Source organism: Pithys albifrons, chromosome 17, assembly GCF_047495875.1.
Source record: "Pithys albifrons albifrons isolate INPA30051 chromosome 17, PitAlb_v1, whole genome shotgun sequence".
Lineage (NCBI taxonomy): Eukaryota > Metazoa > Chordata > Aves > Passeriformes > Thamnophilidae > Pithys > Pithys albifrons.
The window spans coordinates 3,780,323-3,800,403 of NC_092474.1; the positions used below are offsets into that span (position 1 = coordinate 3,780,323).

General features: G+C 40.1%; 1 long non-coding RNA gene across 1 annotated transcript in view; it reads right to left on the bottom strand.

Moving 5' to 3' along the window:
* Positions 1 to 3,928: 3,928 nt before the first annotated feature.
* The window catches only part of LOC139680019 (uncharacterized), a 41,354-nt gene continuing 25,201 nt past the window's right edge, over positions 3,929 to 20,081 (bottom strand). The window contains exons 3-4 of the long non-coding RNA XR_011699289.1: positions 9,226 to 9,287; positions 3,929 to 4,088 (exon numbers count right to left, since the gene is read on the bottom strand). This is a non-coding gene — a long non-coding RNA (uncharacterized lncRNA). The remainder of the gene's footprint in view (positions 4,089 to 9,225; positions 9,288 to 20,081) is intronic.

Consider the following 20,081-nt stretch of genomic DNA (forward strand, 5'->3'; position numbering starts at 1 on the left):
GACCAGCATGACATTTCCAGAATCTCCTTTTTTCCAGCTTCAAACCCTTTAAATTAGCAACAGTTGAGGAATGCATCATGGTATGTACACTGCTTCTAAGGACAGAAAATGGTCTCACAAGATTGCCATTGATTCTCCATTTAACCTTTCGTGCTGTTCAGCACTGGCATGAATGGTTCCTTACACTGGTCTTGGTCTTGGGGCTGGCTGAGGGGAGCATTGTCAGAAGAAGGAACAGGAAGCCTGTTCATTCTTGTCTGTCATTATTTTCAGGGTTGCTAGTGATCTTCACATTAGCCTGAGTGGTTTGCCTCATTAACTTTCTGTATTCCCAGGATGATAAAAATAGGATGTGGCCAAGTGTTGAGGTGTTCTTAAACAAGATATTAAAAGATAAATGATTTCTAGTTCTTCCATCCCTTTCTTTAACCCATTAATCCATTCAGCATTATCCAAAGACAGGTGTGAAGAAAAGTCTTGTTTTCTATGCCTCTGTTCTCTGTTCAGGGCTATGTGCCTCTGTAAGCAAATTTGAACACAGAATGGTCAAATGAAAGGAGAGCACAAAAAAGAGGCATCAGCTAAATAGCCCAGACCCTATCTGAGAAGATAGAACAAAAATTCAAGAGAGGGATAAAAGAATTAAGTCTTCACACTTTTGTCTTTTTCTCCCCATCAGTTTCACTGGAAACTGCAGGATACAGAGGTTGTTATTTAGTTCTGCTACTTGTTCCCCTTCTAAATGCACCCTGTTTCCACCCATACTCTGCTCACCTGTACAGAGCAGAACACCAACACTCCAGGTGAGCAGGGAAATGGAGCTTCTGCAGAAGTGGTGGGGCAACAGATCATGGGGAACTGAGAGAAAATAACCTTGAGAAAATAACCTAGCAAGTGGCTACTTCCATTAAGCTTTCAGAAATACAGAATCATGGCCAAGTTTACAAGATTGTGGAGCAGGAGGTAGCAACAACTGGATCAACACCCTTTCCCACACCTGACAAGTCGCCTCTTTGCACAGACAGTAAAAAGCTATTGCAAGGTGAAGTACACTTCTTAGGATTGTGCTTTTTTTTGTTTGTTTGTTTTAATCAGTACTGTGGAATTTCCCATCCCTTTGTCCAAATTCCCCATCCAAGGAGAGCTGGGGATTTTACAAGCAGCAGCTACTACCATCACCCTTTGACTTCAGCCTGGATAATGTTCTCTGTGCCAGCACTGATCTCCACTGTGTGCTTTTCTTATCTTGAAACTGAGGTTAGTGCACGTGGGAAAACATGCAAAGAGTTTCCATTAAATTAGTAAAGCTAATTGTTTGTTCAGGCAACATTCCGTGTGAGGGCAGGAGAAACAGTCCATTAGAGTGATTCTGTGAATTGCTGGGAATTGCAACAGTGCAATGGAAATAAATGACAGCTGAATATCTGGCCTTCTGTATTAACCAGTAATGCCTGCACTGGCATAGTTTGACAAAGACTTCCAACAGTTATATTTCTAATACAAGTCAAAATGCAATATAACCACCATTTTAATATGATGATTTTAGGATATATAGCTATAGGCACGTGGGATTTTCCTTGTGGCTACCTCTCAGAGATGCTGAGCACCCACAGCTGCAGTTGACCTTGCAACAATCAATGAATTAGACAAAAACTACAGAGTGCAGAAAACAGTTTGTCCTTACTCACATTATCAGTTGTTCCAAATAAAATTAAGGTCTCAAAGATCTCAAGGGTCTTAGAAAAGTAAATGTAGAGAAAATTATTATTGGAGGGATCCATCCAATTGTATTGCATAAGTACAATCTCATTACTGCTAAATATATTCTAGTCTGCTTCTAGTGATTGCATCTTCTGATCTGTAGCTGAGTAAGGGAGAAGGAAAATGTTATTTCTATTCTGAATGGTAGATTCTCCCCAGGTGGGGTTCTATATTGCTATTTTGTTTGTATGAGATTGCACTTGGATGTTACAGACCACTGCTTATATTCTCCATCTGCTCCAAGACCCTCTTCTTTTAAATTGTGCATTTGGTTAAAGTAAGTTAATTACAGTTCACAGCAGCGTTTCTAAAGCACACTTAACTTGAAATCCATTCTTTTTAATTTAGCTATACTATAGTATAGAAAAAACTTGATGGTCTGTTCCTAACTCTGCACAGCCCCTGAGCAGACAGGCAGCTGCACCGATGGCATGTGCTCCTGCCCAGGGGCATGAGCTTTGAGGACAAAACAATTTCAGATTCTTGAAGACCACGGAGATACCTGTTAAGAGTCAGAACCAACATGTTTCCAGGGTTTCCAGGCTTCTAAGCAGTTTTGTTTCCACCAAAACTGCAGAAGGAGGTGGGGAAAGGATGTGCAGATCAAACCATGCAAAATCTCAGTTTATTCTTGATCCGCATTCACATTGTGATGAGCCACTGCATTTGGCTTTTCCCTTGGGGCATCAACAACAAAGCCTCCTTGGCCTGGAATTTCAAAGCTGCCTACAGCATTTGCAGGCCTGCTGAGCTCTCCCTAAAACCCATGTATGGTTTTCCAAGAGGATTGCTCCCTAAGTTGTTATTTTCCTTTCACTGCCCGACAAGTGGTCCAGATTAAGGCTTGAGTGCTTCCTGCAACTATGGAATGCCTGCAAAAATAAAACACATCTTAAACAGGGTGAGTACTAGGTCAAGTCTATCTGCTGTAACAACTGCCTGAGCTGAGCAGAGTTTAGAACAAAATCTGGAGTACAGATCTCTTTCTATAAAGAAGGTATAAACATTGTCATGGAGAAACTAAAGAAGTCTCTTAAAATCATATATGTACGAGCAACATATAAATCAGGCCTACTATATAGGAGGTAAAACAAACAGCTATTATTGCCTCTATTTTTTTTTTTTGGCACTGCTATTATTTAAAATATGTCTTTCTTCTGAGATGAGGAGAAACACTTCATTCCCAGGCACAGAAGGAGAATTTCAGAGATAAATACGTTTCTGACTCACCCAAATCAAAGCTGACCCTGTGCCTGAAGTTGGTGATAAAAAATTAAAAAAAAAAAAAGTAAAAAAGAAAGTAAAAGAAAACTGTTCCCCTTCTCTAAAAGCGGAAAAGAAACTTCAGCAAAGATAGTGTAAGAAAGGAAAGCAAGATTGCTCACCCCCGACTGGCTCTTTCAGGATCTTATCATTAATGTAACATTTAACAGACAGCCAGTCCTCCTCTTGAAAAGTCTTTTTGCTTAGCCAAGCTTAAACCCTTTCTTTTCAAGATAAACATTACACAAAGTGAGGCATAAATTCAGTAAAAGCCACAAAGATGCAGCAGGCAGCCAGCCTTACAGAGGATGTTAAAATACAGCCTTTCCTCAGCCAAGGTCCACTGGAGCCAAGAGAGTGCTCAGCTGTCCGTGTGCAGGAGGGCAGTTTGCTGGCAAAAATCAGAGGAAGGTCCCTGCTGGTGGCATTGCACAAACCTCAAGGCCAGGAAGGACACCCAAGTGATGATGTTCTTGTTTCTGCATCATTCCTCAGCTTCTGGCAGGGACAATTCTGCAGAATTTTTTCCCTGTCCTCTCCAGCTGGGAACCCCACCAGAAAATTGGAGAGATGGAAAAATTAATTTTTTAGGGAAGGAATTCCTTTTGTTATGTAGGAGCCATTCCACCTGAGATAGGTGCAGTTCATAGAGCTGCTCAAGTGAAATCATTGCATTGTGGAGTGTTTGCATTAGTCACTATTATTTATTACACACACAGAGAAACAAGTTAAAAGAAACTATTCCGTTTAAACTCGAGCACTTAAAAATAAGAAAATGCCAGGAGTTGAGATGCTGGTGGAGCAGCATTAGCCTCCTGCTGTTCATACATTATGGCACAGTTCTTAATTACATAATTGCATTTTGTTTGCAGAGAAGCCATGCCTTCCTCAGCACACAGGGACACATCAGTACTGTTTAGTGCTTCCCTTATTTCCAGTGTTTGGTGTTCCTCCCTCCTTATGGACAACACACTGACAGGATTATTCCTTCCCTAATGGACCTTTCTGTAGTACTTTTCTCTGAAGTGTCAGGATTCTGAAGCCATAACTCATGCTTTCAGGCTCTGTGAAGACAAATAACAGCATTATTGCCACTTTGTTTGCCAGAATTTTTCAAATCCTTCATCCTACTCCCAGAAATGATTGAAAGAGTCAGCTGAGATCACACATTTCAGGACAAATGGATACAGTTTTGTAGAATTAGAAGCAACTGAAAGGTGTCTCCTAATAGAAAGCACTGGGCAACCTGCTTCCCAAACTGTGCAATTGGCTCCATTTGCTACTTTGTCAGGAAATGTGTGCTTCCTCTTGGAAAAAAAAACCCCTAAAGGATAATGGTCATGCCCTTTCCTCCTGCCCCAAACATTTATGGACTAGCTCAGACAAATAACATACATAGTTTATTGGAAGTCAGGGAGACATTAGCCATCACAGCAACAGTATAATAGAATTTTTCCTGAAAAGGGTTTTAAAGAAGGAATTTAAGGTATCTGTCATATTTGGCATAAGCACAAATGTATTTACACCTTATGCAAACACTGGTGGATTACATGTAAATTTTCTGATGAATGTTGAATCTGGCCCAGAGGGAATAGTTGGCAGAGAGAATGGATAGGAGCATGACAGAGAGATGTTGGGTGAAATACACTTTGGGGACTGTAGCCAAATTTATTTGCAGTTGTTATGCATTAATAGCCTGATTTAAGCAGAAAAAAAACTTCACAGAGACAAATGTTTGCTTTATTTGGTAATACAGATTCGAAAGGGCAGATCCAGTAGTGCTGCCTTAGGAGCCTGAATGACAATAGATCCAATAGTACAGATACTTCCAATTACCCTATGTTTATATAGTTTGTATTGTAAATTATCCACTCCCTCTATATGCAGACTATTTCCATAAACTGCACTAAAATGCTCAGCTGGTACTTTCTCACCCCTTTTTATACCCAGGACAGGTAGAGCAGGTGGCAGAAGCCTGAAGTTCCATGCCCATGTTAGAAGTTCACATCACTGCTGGGAAGACCTGAGGCTGAAAGTGCTTTGCTTTTACAGGAACAGAACACCTTTAGCTACTAAAGGACTGAGACCCAAAGAATGAAGGTGTTCAAACTCAGGGAATGAAGGTGCTCAAACTCAGAGAATGAAGGTGCTCAAACTCAGGGAATGAAGGTGCTCAAACTCAGAGAATGAAGGTGCTCAAACTCAGGGAATGAAGGTGCTCAAACTCAGGGAATGAAGGTGCTCAAACCCTAGGAATGAACATGCTGATACCCAAGGAATGAACATGCTGATACCCAAGGAATTAAAGTGCTGATACCCAAGGAATTAAGGTGATGGTACCCAGGGAATTAAGGTGATGAGACCCAAGGAATGAAGGTGCTCAAACCCCCAAGAAATTAAGGAGCTCAAGCCCCCAGGAGCCCTCACTTTGCATGGTCGCACCTGTATTTCCTCACTATCCACTTAAGGAAAAAGCCTGAAGCTGACTGTGTAATGGGGACTGAGCTATTTCTTTATCTGAAAAAGGGAGGAATATCTATTGAATGTTTTCCCCCTGTACCACACAGGCACACCAAGCACAGAGATTTCCAGGAGCCTGCCCCGCACAGCACAGCCAAGCGCATTAAGCTATCAGCACATCATCAAACCATCACAAACACTTCCTGCCTGCCTTTCCCTGCTCCTTGTTATTTACCCTTCGCCAGGCAGCGACAACCACAATCTGCAGCTTAACAGCTTGCACTACACTGCAAAGAAACCCCTGCACCAAGAAACATAACCACAAAATTATGTCACTCAGTAGCAATTAGCTTTGTTTTCAATGCACACAAACTTCGGGGCTGGGGAGGAACGCAAATGGAACGGCAATTGTGTGTGGAAGCAGGTGAGTGACTTGGTGGCTTGTGGGGGATCTATTACTTCTCTTGGGATGCATAAAGTCCGTATTTCACCGGAGTTATTGCAAGTCCAAGCACTTTGGCACACAGGGAAAACTAGTGATTTGTATCCGATGCGAAACCACAGAACAAACAGGAGCAGCGTTGCAGACTTCTGCCCCCGTGCAGGGACTGACACGATGTTTTGAGCAGCTATTACATGTCTGAAAATTGACATATTACTGGTAGCAACACAAAAGGCCCTCTCTTTCAATAGCTGTTCCTCGGCAATCAGTGTCCAACTCTTAATGTTTTCTTTTGTTTAAAAAAAAATCAGAAAAACTAAAATAAACCACAATCTGGTTCTGTGCCAACAATATTAACCAGCTTCTTTTAGAGCCTTTGAAGTTAGCAGGGGGCATCCAATCTTGTGGTGCAAGTAAAGAATGATACTTTAAGCGATTCCTTTTCATCCCTTTAACTTAATGAAAGATTAATAGCCTTGTTATTTTTGTTTCTGCTTGATTTTTTTATATTCGGGGAGGGGGGAGAATTTTTTGGCACTTGTTGAAACTGAAATGTTGCCTATAATGATTTTATGGATCAGTGAAGCGAAGAGTTGTTTGGGTGTTGGGGTTTTTTTCCCTGTCTGTGAATCCTGTTTAACAATGCAAGGCACAAATAAAGTTACATACTGTAAGCTCAAAAAATTAGCCCTGCATTTACTTTGGGGAAGCAGGAGGAAGAAGGTGGAAGGAAGCTTTTGGAGTGCACAGACCTAAAAGAAAAAGTAGCGAGGGGGGACGTAGCAAATCTTTTCAGTCAAAGAGCTGCGGATTAGTTATAAAAATGTAATCCACTTCCTAGCTGAAGAAAGCAGCTTTATGTCGCTGCTGGCTGTGAAGATACAATGTGGGGTTTATAGCCACCATTTATTTATATATTTTCAAGCAAAGCCAACAAGGCAACGCTCCTGCCTTGTCGTTGCCATTCAGGGCATAGGAGATAGGTAGTTTTTATTTCCCCTTTCTGTTTTCATTCCATGTCCCTTTTGAGGGGTGGAAGGGGACCGTAGACCTCACAAATATATCCTAAAAATATTATTGCAGCCATCTGTTCCCTCTGCTTCTGTATTGCTGTTTTTGGGCTCCATTGTGTATTCTGTGTCACTGTGTGTGCAGCCCCGTGTCAAACACACCATGAGCCTCAGGAGGAGCAGGACGGTGTGACCTGCAAGAGTTTTGTTCTGCCAGCTGAGGATCTGGGCAGACACCTCCCCTGAGCCTGCACAGCCTCCCAGGATAGAAGTGGAGTTGGAAATTTTAGCATTATAGCTCAGCCATTTGATTTTGAGAATGGGTAGGACAAACACAACGTGGCCCAAGACGATTGAGCAAGACCCTTAATAGTGTTTTATAACTTTGGGTCTCTTTACACATAATAAACTGGGGTAGAGTGTACACTTGCACTGGAACTTCAGCAAGCCAGAAGAAGAAGAAGAAGATGTATTTTTACTTCCATTTTATGAAAGCAAAGTCATTGGTGTTTCACTTTCACCATCAAGACTGAGATGAATTTACCCTGAGTGCTCCTTTACTAGGATATATATATTTAATACAAGTTATAGTCATATAATTATAGTATAATGTGGTTATATGTTTATGATATATTAAATTTCCATAGGCAATAAATTACTCTCTCAGAACCATACAGAGCTTTGTGATGGAGCCAGGACCTTATGCCAGATTTCTCATCTCTTAAACCAGGGTTTATCCATTTATCCAGCATAGTTTCATTCAGAATTTCATATTAGCATTACAGTTAATGTGATCCCTGCAGCATCTTATAGCCAAGACTTACAACATTCCTAAATACTGTCATAATTTTTCGGTGATCTGTTTTTCTTCAGATTTTCTGTTTAACCTTATACTGAATTTTGCACCTGATGTTCACTTTAATTCAGGTAAATTAAGCAGCGTGGGATTGCAGAGATGCCATCGTGGATATCATGCACAACTTGGCTCAACCTGCAATCCAAGCTCTTCACGTGGCTGAGTCCTCAGGTTGGCATTTCCATGAGCCAACCCACCTCCCTGACACGTAATCCCCTGACAGGCAGAGCATTACATGCTTCAAAAGTTGTCTTCATCAGAATTCAGAGGAAAGATGGTCCCAACGTGCAAAATAAAACACATCACTGCTCTTGATAACTTGTCTGTTTCAAATGAGAAATCACAGTAGTGTAATACTGTAAAAATTAGACAGAATTTTTCTGCTATTATACCAAACAGCCTGCTTAATAAATGGGTAATGAAAAAGAATAATTTATTACAGCTTGTGAATTTTGACAGTTCTAAAAAGATGTTCTTAGAGTTTCCCCAAAGGGAGAAGAAGAATGTTTCTTCCTTAACACACTGGCGTTAGATGTAATTTCTCTGTCTGTAGAATTTTGCTCCTGCCTGGTAGAAGGGATTAGAATTTTTTTCTTACATCATAACCTATTTTAAGCAATTATAATCTATGGGTAATAAATCATTTTCATTCACCTCTCATGGGGAGAGAAAAGATGTGAGAGAGCGTTCTGGAGTTTTAATTTATATCAATGTTTGCATTACTATTAAATGAATTAAATGGGTTCTACAAGTGTTCTCTCATAGATCTGCAATGAATTATGGAGCATCTCAACCTAAGTAATTTAATTGTCTCTTTTACCAGCTTTTTGTTTTGTTTTGTTAATTTTTTAAGCTGGGTAGCACAAACAGTTATAAAACACACTAAAAACTCAGAAGACTCTTGGGTATTGCAATATAGGACAGAACTTCTCTCATTTACAAGCACTGCATATCTGCTGCAGTTGGAGGGATTTGCAGAGCCAGTGTAACCCCTGCAGGTACTGACACCAAGTAGGAGCAGCTCCAGGGGAGACCATTCCTAAAGCAAACCACCAATCCCATCAAAATCAACTGGAATTTTTCATCCATGGTTTATTCCTAACTTCTCTTCTGATAGCATGGCATAATTATTATGGTGGTACATTTTTCTAACTACAAGAGCCATTGCTAAATTAATCAGATTAAACATATGAAGGCAGACATGGGGTAAAACATACATAAATGGGAATAAATATTTGAATTTACATTTCACATCTTCTTCTTGTGCTTTTGAAGGAACCTAGAAAGGGGTACAGGGGTTGTATATCTATATCTATATCTAATCTATCTATCTATCTATCTATCTATCTATCTATCTATCTATCTATCTACCTATGTGTTCCATAAGGACTCCAGAATTTTACTTTGAACACATTGAAGACCATGGGACTCACCTTATCAGAAAGATCATCTGTGTTGTCTTCTGCTTCTGACTAAAGCCAAGGGCAGATGTTTCCTGGCAAACACAAGAATTCACATGCTGAAAAAGAACCAGTATTAGCTGCTGATAGAATATTTCCAACTTCATGCATGTGTCGTGAAACAAAAACTTTTAAGATTTTTATTTCAACCTATTAAACAGAACATTAGAGGTTTTTCTTCTCTTCCCCTTCCCCTCTCAAATTTTTTGTGCCATTTATGTATCTATTCAAAGGGATAATTTTTCTTGGAATATAGGAAAGTGTTTTACTTCCCTTCGTTTACACTCTGTCCAATAGAATAGAAATTCTACTTTGCCCTCACCAAACCATGTGATACAAATCTAATACTTGTACATTATATGATGACCAAAAAAGAATTAAGATATTTTAAGAACTGAAAACCTAGCACAAAAGTCTTCACACTCAAAAAAACCCAAAACCAAACCAACTCATCCTATTTATGTCCATTTTTAAGCTTTGAAAAGATTCATCTTTGAAGAAGGAACCATTTGCTAGAGAATGAAACTATAAAACTGAGAAATATTTCCTTAGTTCCATTTGCAGCCTCTGTCCAAAGCCACATATTTCTTCAATTTTTCAGCACTGCTTTGCACCAAACTGCTGCCACTAAACATGATTACTTTTGAACAGTTGAACAGTTTCTCTCCAAGTCTTTCTAGGCATATGACTTTATTGAAGGTTTTATTTTACTTGTTTATTGGATTTTCTTTATCTGCTTCTCAACACTGAACAAGTTTTGTCCAGAAAAATAAAATAATTCTATTTCAGAACAACCATTTTAAATGGTTGGTCTGATGTAGAAGAGCTACTTAATCATTATAGAATTTACATGAACACTTGCATAAAGCAAAACCCATCATAAAGCTCATCACACTGAATCACACCAAATTTCACAATCTTCCATTTCAGTTCTAAGTTTAAAATGTATCAACATGCATTAACAAAAACAAAAACAAAAACAAAACAAAAAACCACCAAACCACCCAAAGAAACCTGAGGGCAAGTGAATTTTCACTGCTTTGCAGCAGGGCAAATTAGCCCAGGTGGAGCCCAGTGGTGCCAAAGCCAGTCAGCTTCCAGTTCCCCGGCAAATTTTTCAAAATTGCCTAGATCTTTCTACCATAAATTTCAGTGTTTAATGATTTCTGAGTGACTTGAATGAAAGACTCCATAGAAAACCCTCAGGAATACTTAAATGTTTAAGGAAGCCTCCTTCTTAAGGAACTCCTGCAATTGGGACTTAATTGAACATTAGTTTCAGGTTTTTGTTGTGTTGAACTGGCTTGGGATTTGTTTATTGATGATTGTAGGATAAGCACTTTTAGGATGAGTACTTTAAAAAAAAACCCACTCTTTTCATGGACCAGCACTGGGGCTGCTCTAAGCAGAATGAAGCAGAGGTAGGAGAGAAGTATCTGTCATTCATTACTGCAGTTTATCATAGAATGGCTTGGGTTGGAAAAGACCTCAAAGATCATCTCGTTCCAACCCCCAATTATGTCTGTGATACACAAAGGCAGAGCCTTTATGAAGAAAGGCTCTGAAATACCCCTGGTGAGGTTAAGTAGGCAGCTACCCTTTAAAACTGCATTTGTTCCAGATATTTTTCATTCTCTTATTGATAACTCCCATATAGCCATTCCCCCCCCCCAGATAATCTAAACAAAATTCCTCTGATCCCAGGTAGTATCAGCCACCAGAGCCTAAGCAGCTGATGTTCTTTATAGCATTATGTGAGTGTAGGCAGAACACGGTACTTGGATTGTAGTGCTGGGAACAAAAGGCTGATACTGTTCAGGCAACCATGGCCCACGTGTCAGGCTTTTGTAGTTCCACTCCATCAGAATAAGCATCTGAGGAAGCTGATAGAGGGAACTCAATTTCTCCCTCTACACAGAAAAATACTTATTTCCTGAGTCTGAAAATCAAATGAGTGTGTCTTGTTTTGGGATGTGTTCACAAATGCTACTGCAAGTACTGTAGCAATGTTTTCTCCATGCCAGAATTTAGGGTTGCATTCAGTTTTCAATAACTAATTCTATAAAACCTAAATGTAAAAAAACACTATCATAACAGGAAGAGAGACTTACACCAAATTTCCCAGCTGTAAAATGATCTTCAGACATTGAGTTGGCACATTGAGGTACAAGTGATTTCCCAGATTTACCTGTGGAATGCCTTTCTTTCTGCAGTGGTTTTTTGTCCTTTGTGCCCCATGTGAAGTCATGGTTAGGTTAGACCAGTAAAAAACAGTAACCAAAGTTGCCTGGTTGATGCAAAAGCAGATTTGTTTATAAAGGGTTAATGCCCTTTCAGCATTAATACCTCCTTTTCACAGATGGGCAAACAGAGGCAGAGAGGTTAAATGATTTCCATAAAGCCTGAGTGAATGTCTGGCCAGAATTGGAAAGTTTTCTAGTAGCTATAGTTGTCTCATTCTGTGAATGAAATACCCACCAGTGCTGCTGTGTAATGTCTTTATGGGCTTACTCACTGTTAGGATGAATTTCACCCAGCACATGCAATGCACTTAAAAACACACTTGATTTTATTTGAAAACTAAGCATTTGTTTTGTACTTTGCTGAATCAGGCCCCAAATGAGTAAGGACAGATCCCATTCTGGACCTCTTTTCCATTCAATCTCGTTGTACAAATGCAGTGCATTATTATCCCAGAGTAAAGGATCTATTGGATCTACAGCAAACATCTATCAGTTGAAAAGCCAGATAACTAGTGGGTTGCTGGGTTTTATTGCTTGTTAGTTTAACCAAAGGTGGGGCTGCCTTGAAGAGATACATTCCCAAAGCTGGCAGTGACATTGGATTCCATTTCAATGTTACATTAGTCTGGACATACCTTTTCAGTGGGTTATTTTTCACTGTCAGATTGAGGGGGAGGAAGGGACACTTAAGACTTTTGAAGCAAGCAGCAAAAACATAATATATCTGAAAAAATAGTGACAGCAAGGACATAAGGATACAACTTTGTAGCAGCTGATCCACATCCAGACAAATTCATGGAGCCATCATGAATGTTCTTAATAATGCAGTTCCATCCAGACTGTTTTATTCGTTCAGCAGAGATTTTACCCCCAGAGCATCTGCAGACTTTGATTTGGATCCAGGGAATTGCTTAACAGCTGGAAAATTTTAAAAGCTGAATGAGAATTTTGTGTTATGTAATTTTCTCATCTTGCTGAATGGGGGAGTCAGACATGTGACTTGAGTTAGCACTGGTGGGAGTCACCCTTGTACTGGAATGTGTGGGAAGGATGAGACCCTCCCGATCTCGCTGTGTGCTGCCCTCAGCCAGTTGTCTCTGTGGCTGTCACAAAGAGCAGTAATGAGTTCAGTGCTGCCATGAAGTCACTTCAAATAGTCTAAGATTTAATGCATTTAATTTAGGCATCAACAGACTTAAACAGAAGCTGTTTATTGCAGTCAATTCAGGTAGCAACATTTAACAAAGCTACTTTAACTGCCTCCGCTGTGAAATGTTGTTTGAGCGAAGTCTTCATTGCTCAGGATCTCATTATGGCCATTATGTGAGATGAAATGTTTTCATCTTTCATGAGGATGGGCTTAGGGAAATAAGGATGTTTTGCTCAAAAAAAAAAAAAAGTTGGTTTCATTTTTTTCTCTGAGGATCTCAAATTACTTCAAGTTTTATGATAAAACTTTGAAGAAAGGATTATATTTTTGAAGGAAGGACATCCTTTTTCATTAAGAATACAAATCGGAGAATTCAATGGAAATTTTACTGAGTGCTAACAGTCAAAAAAGTCTGTACGTGCATTTATTTAAGGGATCTTGGTCCACCTTCAATTCTTGGCTGAAAAATGGCAATTTCCCAGCCCCACTGGTGCCAAGGAGGGACTGAGCTTTGTGCCAAGAGAAAAGGTGGCAGCCTTGGGCTCTCAGGTGCTAATGATGCTACGCCATGAACAGTAAAAAGACACCCAAACCCTAATCCTAACACAAAAGAGAAGCCTAACCCTAACCATAACCCTGACCATAATTCTAAGCGTAACTCTAAGCATAACCCTAACCCAGGAGTCGAGAGTGGAGAGAGGAGAGGGGGTGTGGCAGAATAGAGAGAACTAGGCCAGCCCTTTGTGGGCTGGCACCTTTCCTCTTTCGATTCCTTTTCCAAGAGGGATCTTGATCCACCTTCAATTCTTGGCTGAAAAATGGCAATTTCCCAGCCCCACTGGTGCCAAGGAAGGCCTGAGCTTTGTGCCAAGAGAAAAGGTGGCAGCCTTGGGCTCTCAGGTGCCGATGCTGCTGTGCCATGAACAGTAAAAAGACAACCAAACCCTAATCCTAACACAAAAGAGAAGCCTAACCCTAATCCTAACCATAACTCCGAGTATTTATGAGGACTGTGTATGGCTAGAGGACCACTTATGGCTTGTAGGTTTTGCACGTGACAGGAGAATCCATGAAGAGGAAAAACTCCAAGTCTTCATCTGCTTGTCTCTGGCATTGATAGAAAGACCCTTTGCATTCTGTATCCTCTCCTGCATAAATTTCTGACATGTGGGTTCAATTAGTACTAATTATGTATTCAAAGGAAGAGTAAGGATGTTCCTGTTTTTCTAGGGGGTAGAAAAATCATGTTTCTCTGAGCTTAGCTTTAATATATCTGCATCCTCATTCTCTATTTCAAAAGCAAAGCTGATGCCATGAGGCACTGCAGGAATTTGGAAAATATGCTTTGCTTTTGAAACAGAAGCTTCAAATCCACTTTAAATCCCATATAAAAGTTAGTCCAAGAAAGTCAATGAATGGATCATGATCAAAGTATCTTTATTGAATTTTCTAACAGCTTCCAACAAAATATATTTTAAAAGGAACTGGCTGCATCAAGTGCTTTCCAGTAAGCTGAAATGATAACTCTCAGCTCAGGATAACTGAGAGAAGTGAGAGATGAAACATCAGTGCCTACACACCATATGGGTTGTTTCCTACGAGTTGCCAAACAGTTCTGAATTCCAAAACATACTGTGGAAATTTTATCACTTTAGCTTTCAACAAAGGAATGGAAACACTGTGTTTCTTAAGGATTACTGCCAAGTCAAAGTACTCCCAGTGCACGGTGCAGTATCCTGGGAGTACCTTCATTTACCTCTGCTGTGCTTTCACTGAGCAGCACTTCACTCAGGAGGGAAGGTGCTGGTCCTTAAAGTTACTCAATTTAGTTGCTCTTCTTGAACATTTTGCATGTGACCACTCAGAGCTTCTTCCCTTCTGCCCAGCAGGCCACAGTTAATACAAAATGCTTACCCTGATCAGGATGGATGTATCTAACAACTAGTTTGCTCCACACTGATTGCACAGGGTCCAAAGCAAAGGAGACTCAACTGTGATGCTACAAGTGGCCAAATGCAAACAGCTTCCTAAGCAGCTATTTTAGTATAAAATTTTACTAAAAAACCTTAGAGTAAAATACTTCTGCAGTACGTGGATTTTTGAGCCATTTGACAGGGTTCTGTACTTATTACAAAGCTCTACAGGACAGCTGGGAAAAAGCACAAAGCAAATAAAAAGCCCATATAAAAATTTTCACCTGTTGAATTTTTTGGATTCAGGTACAGTGACAGAATATTAGTTTCATGCTATTTTTTCAGGATTTGTTAACAAGAAAAAAAAGTCTTTAGTCCTGAAATTTTCCATCCACTTAAATTTGGATTAGGTTCATGAAAGTCTTGTGGAGTCAATTACATGTAGTTTAATAATTGTAATTTCATGAGGTTTATTTATTTAGTGAGAGACTTGCACATGGCTGATTATACTGAAATTTAATTTTTGTGCCTTTGTATTGACATGGGAAGGGTCTCACTGTGACACAAATCTGAGAGCAGACTCACAAATGAGTTTTCAAGGATATTTTGTGTAGGAACTGTGAACACAAACACTGATACCTTTCTTCATACACTGCTGTACTACCCTCAGTAATGTTTTTGTAGCATTCAACAGGATGTTTCATAATGCTCACCAAGGGTGCCAGAATCCAGCCTTTAATCTTTTGCTAACTGAGTCATTGCTGAGGTGAATTATTTACTATGAGGACAGAAAGTTGAGCAGTGATAGAAGGAATTTGCTGAATTACAATTTCTCATTTCTTCCTGCAAGTCTCTGCCAATAAAATTTCTAAATGCTGAGTTAGACAAAGGTTCAATTTTTTGTTTCAAGCCTACTGTGCCCACAGCATTTCCCTGCATTCAAATCCCAATCTATGAATTGTGCTGCACAACAAATATCACAATAAGCATTTGCAAAAAAAAAAAGATTCACCATCCACCAATATACATGAGATTTTCCCTGTGTTTAAACCATGTCACAGGGAATTAAAAATACTCCTCACCTCTTCATTGGCACTTAGCATTCTCTGGTGTGTAACTAATGCCTCAGTTTCTCTGAATGTTGCCTAAAGACAGCCAAAACCACATAATCCTATTTGTGAAGTTCAGCACTGTGCTAAAATGGAAGATATTGTGGAAATGTGACACATTTGCAGCACTAGATTGTGGGAGAAGTTATTTGTCTCTTAGACTCAGGTGTGTCTCTGCTGTTTTGCCTTGGGCAGTCTGGCTCCCCTTGTACAACACAACACCCAGAGCAAAAGGGTGAGAGTTACAGGGGCAGCTGGATGGCTGTGTGGAAGAGAGGAGGATGTTGGGGAAGAAAGACAGGTTAAGGCAAAACGCTTATGGAAAATTCATGAGAGATTGGTATCAGTGCACTAGCAGAGGAGAACATGGCAGGGAACAGAGAAAAGAGAGAAAGAGGAAAAAGGAAAGATTGTGGGGGCAGGAATGGTCTTCCACTATAAATTCCAACCACTGTGGATGTTCTTGACCACACTTCAAACAAGTTTTAATTTGAGATTGTTGCAGCACTTCAGTTTACATCCCATTTAATTTTCTGTTGTCCCTTGATTTATATCCTGTCCTGTGTACAACCATCTGATCCCTGGTTTTTTGGAACTGTAACAAAATGTGATATAAAAAAAAATAATGTTTACCTTTAAATCATTTTCCATGTAACCTCTTTTCTTCTGTGTATTTCGTGTCAGCTTCAATAGTTGGGCACCCTGCGTCTTTAGCTACCACCTCCTAGCCCTGACCTGTAGCTTTCCCCACATTGTGTATAACCACAGAGAGGGCTGTGATGTTAAATACAAAAGAGAAACAGAAGTGTTGTAAGGTCCTATGCTTCTTGCATAAGGGATTTCAAAGGAAGCAATTGTTTAAAGGACTTGAAGATGACAGAAAATAATCTGTGTAATCCAACAATCAAAACCTGTATTCATTAGCGGAGGGAACTTTGTTGGGTGCCTCAGAAAATGGAAAGGTGAGTAGTCAAACTGAGAGCAGCTCTTTAATTTCCCACATTTCAAGGCGCAAAGAATAGGCTCTGTGTGTTTGGACTATTGTAGTTTTGACTTTCATATTTCTAAACCTCAGGATTTAGATCTGAATCTTGAAAGCGATTCAGACTTTCGCCAGTTCTCCTGTCCTCAGCTGAAACACAATGTCGAGTTTTTTCGAAATAATTGTGCAGCTCTGACCATTCCTTCAATAAGGCATTTTCTACATGAGCAGAATTCTTTGAAGTGCAGAGCCATGAAGATGGTGAGGGCCAAAGGTGAAAGCTGTGCAATAGAAGTGTACATTCCAGTCAGAGAACGGGTTGGAGGGGTGAAGGAATTAGTCTATTGATATTCAGTGCTTTGACCTGCTAACAATAACTGTGGCACAGGGGTTAGAACAGCGGCACATCCCTACATTGTGTATCAGTGGAGAGAGACAGACCTTATCTGCTTTAGTTCGCTCCGGAGGAAAAATCAGCAGGGCTTTTGCCATGTGGTCACCCGTGGCTGCTGCTGGGGAGAGTGGGGGCAAAAAAAATGGTGCCTAATTCCTCCATCATCACTTTGGGTCTAATAATAAATCAGCCACAGATCTGCAATATGATGGGCATTTTTCAAAATGTGGTGCTGGGAAAGGGAAAATAAATTAATAGGGTATTCTGTGCTGGATTTTAAAGGGCATATAGACTAAGGAAAGCAAAGCCCTGCTGCTTTTTATCCCTTTAAGATAAAAAAATAATAAAAAAATCCCCTTTCTCACTTTGAAAGTGTTTTTTTCTAAAAAATAATCAAAGCAACACCAACAATTTTTGACACCAGAGAATACTTTTCCCTTGGTATACAGCACATTTATAACACAGCTCAGCTAGCCCTGCGGGTAAAATTTTGTGCTGGGGATGTGCAATTTTACTTACACAAACCCAACAAGATTAAGTCCGTACAGTGGAAAAGGAACTAGCCAGTTGACATTTAGCTAGCAAGGCACACCAGGCTCTGCCTCCAGCCTCCACCTCTAGCAAACACTTCCCAGATCTCTGGTTTTGCTTTGTCTCCTGCCATTTGTCACTACTCTGACATAGCACGGCATATCAGGCAGCAAAGTGAAATAGTAAAGTATTATGTAACACGAGGCACAAATCAGTGAGCAGTTTAGATGCTGTTTGTTCTTAGGATTGCAAAATTTAGACAGGTAGGTAACTTGATTACATCACCTAGTTCATCTTTTTGGCTAGTGTAGGATTATTTTCAGGCTCTGGTCTGGCTTCCTTTATATGAATTCAGACTGGAAACTCCCCCTCCACTCCATGTAAAATAAATCTTAAGCTTAGTATTCTACCTTAGCTAACAAACCCCTCTCCACAGCTGCCAGCCCCCAGAATCCCAGGCCTGGGATCAATGGGCTGTGTGGAGCACTCGCTCCTCAGGGCTGGAGTGCTCTGTTGTTCCTGCCCAGGGATCCCAAGCGTGGCAGGCAAATTCCCTGCCATTTTATTAAAGGGCAGACAGACAGCAGCCATAGTGCTATAAGAAATGGTCTGGTGAATGCAAATTATACTCATTCCCAAGGATTTTGAAAAGAAGATGAAAAAGGGCTTTTCACTTGGCAACAAGATGCCAACGTTTTAGAAAAACATCTTAGCTCTGAGCAGAGCTCCCAAGGCACACTGGGGAGATGAAGTCCTGTTATTTCTTAAGAATAATTAATATACTTTATCTCCAGGAGCTACTCAGAGACAAAGCAGTGACTCAGAGACCTGGTTGGTACTTCATCTATGGGCTCAACCTGCCACTTATTAACTTGCTTCTCAACAAACTTCTGAAAACTCCAGGCCAGAGAACTGTGCAGTGTCTTTTGTTTAACATATTCAAGAAGCAGCTTCATAATGTAGACCCAAAGGACAGAGAGATTACCTTTCATTTTACATGGGCTTATTTAAAGGCACCTTTCATTTTACATGGGCTTATTTAAAGGCATCTTCAATCAAAAAGAAAGATTTTGGAGAAGGACTGGCATTGTGTAGTTGTAGTTGCAGGTGAGGTGTCACCTGGGCACAAATCAGCCTAACTTCTATTGCAAAGCCAACTGCAAAGCTACTGTAACACCTACTCCCAAGCAAACAAGAACCAGTTACAGGCTTCCATTCCAAATGGAGATTTTAATCCTGCCCGTGTTGACTTGAATCCTGCCTTACAAGCCCCTCATTAATAATTCCTAAACATAACACTGAGTGAACTAATATGCTGAGCTAGCAAACTGTGAGCTGCTGGAATGGCTGGTGTGGAGCATTCAGCCCAGCCTGTCCAAGCAGTTTGCTTTAGAAGATGTTAAACCAAATCATTTCAAGGATCATTTTGATATATTGCTGCGATCACATCTCTCTTTGCAGGGCCACTGACAGAATGGGAGGGAGCTACAGGCACGGGTGGCTCTTCAGCACAAAACGCTGTGGGAGAGCTCACAAAAAATCACAGGCTTTGCCCAATGTGGCATTTTGTTACTTTACCCTGAGGTGAACTTCAGAGAGGTAATTTAGGAGGAGAAACACTCCCCAGCTGTTTGAGTAGGGCTCTGATATGCCAAAGGCTATATCCAGTTAGAAAGAGTAGAGCTGATTTAATTCATGTTATAATTTTAAATTTCAACCCTAGTTACAGGTTTGGAATAGTTTTAATCATTTATTTTATATATATATATGTGTGTGTGTGTGTGTGTGTGTGTGTATTAGTTTTAGAAAAAATAAAACCAAAGTCAACAAAGTGGTCAGTATGTTAGCTCTGTACTCCCAAAAACTATATTCATATCCCTACTCTGCCCAGGTCCCTTGTGTGTCCTTGGGTAGGTCATCTCACACCTCTCTGCCTCATCCTGCTTGTGTGATGGAGATAAAATTAGCTTCCAACTTCTAGGGACATAGTGAACCTGATGATCTGATAAATTTATGTCTGTGACAGTCTATATGTGACAAGTCTATGAAGATGTGTTGTCAGGATTCCACAGAGGGAGGTTTTACACAAAACCTAAGAAAATGAGGGACTTTGTCTCAGAGAATGTCTGAAATAAGAAATGGATACAGAGAGATGGGAGAGTCCAGCTAAATAATGAAACAGTTATTATGGAACATTTTAATCTTCAAAAACCAGAAGCCAAATAGTTAAAAATTAAAGTTTTCAGCAGTGCAATGTAAGGCTGTACCATGAATATTTAAGAGATGCCTCTTGCAAGAATGAAGGCCAGTGTGAGAGATAACACTAAGGTGTTTGAAATGGAACAATTAAGTTGATTAGGTAAAGCTTAGATACAGTTCTACAGATGCAGAATAAACAACTAGCACACCAGTTGGAGACAGTGAACAAACCACTTCAGGTAAATGTGGCTTATAACAGTCATGTGTTCAGCTCTGCTATTATCCTTTCATTAAAGTTATTAACAGAG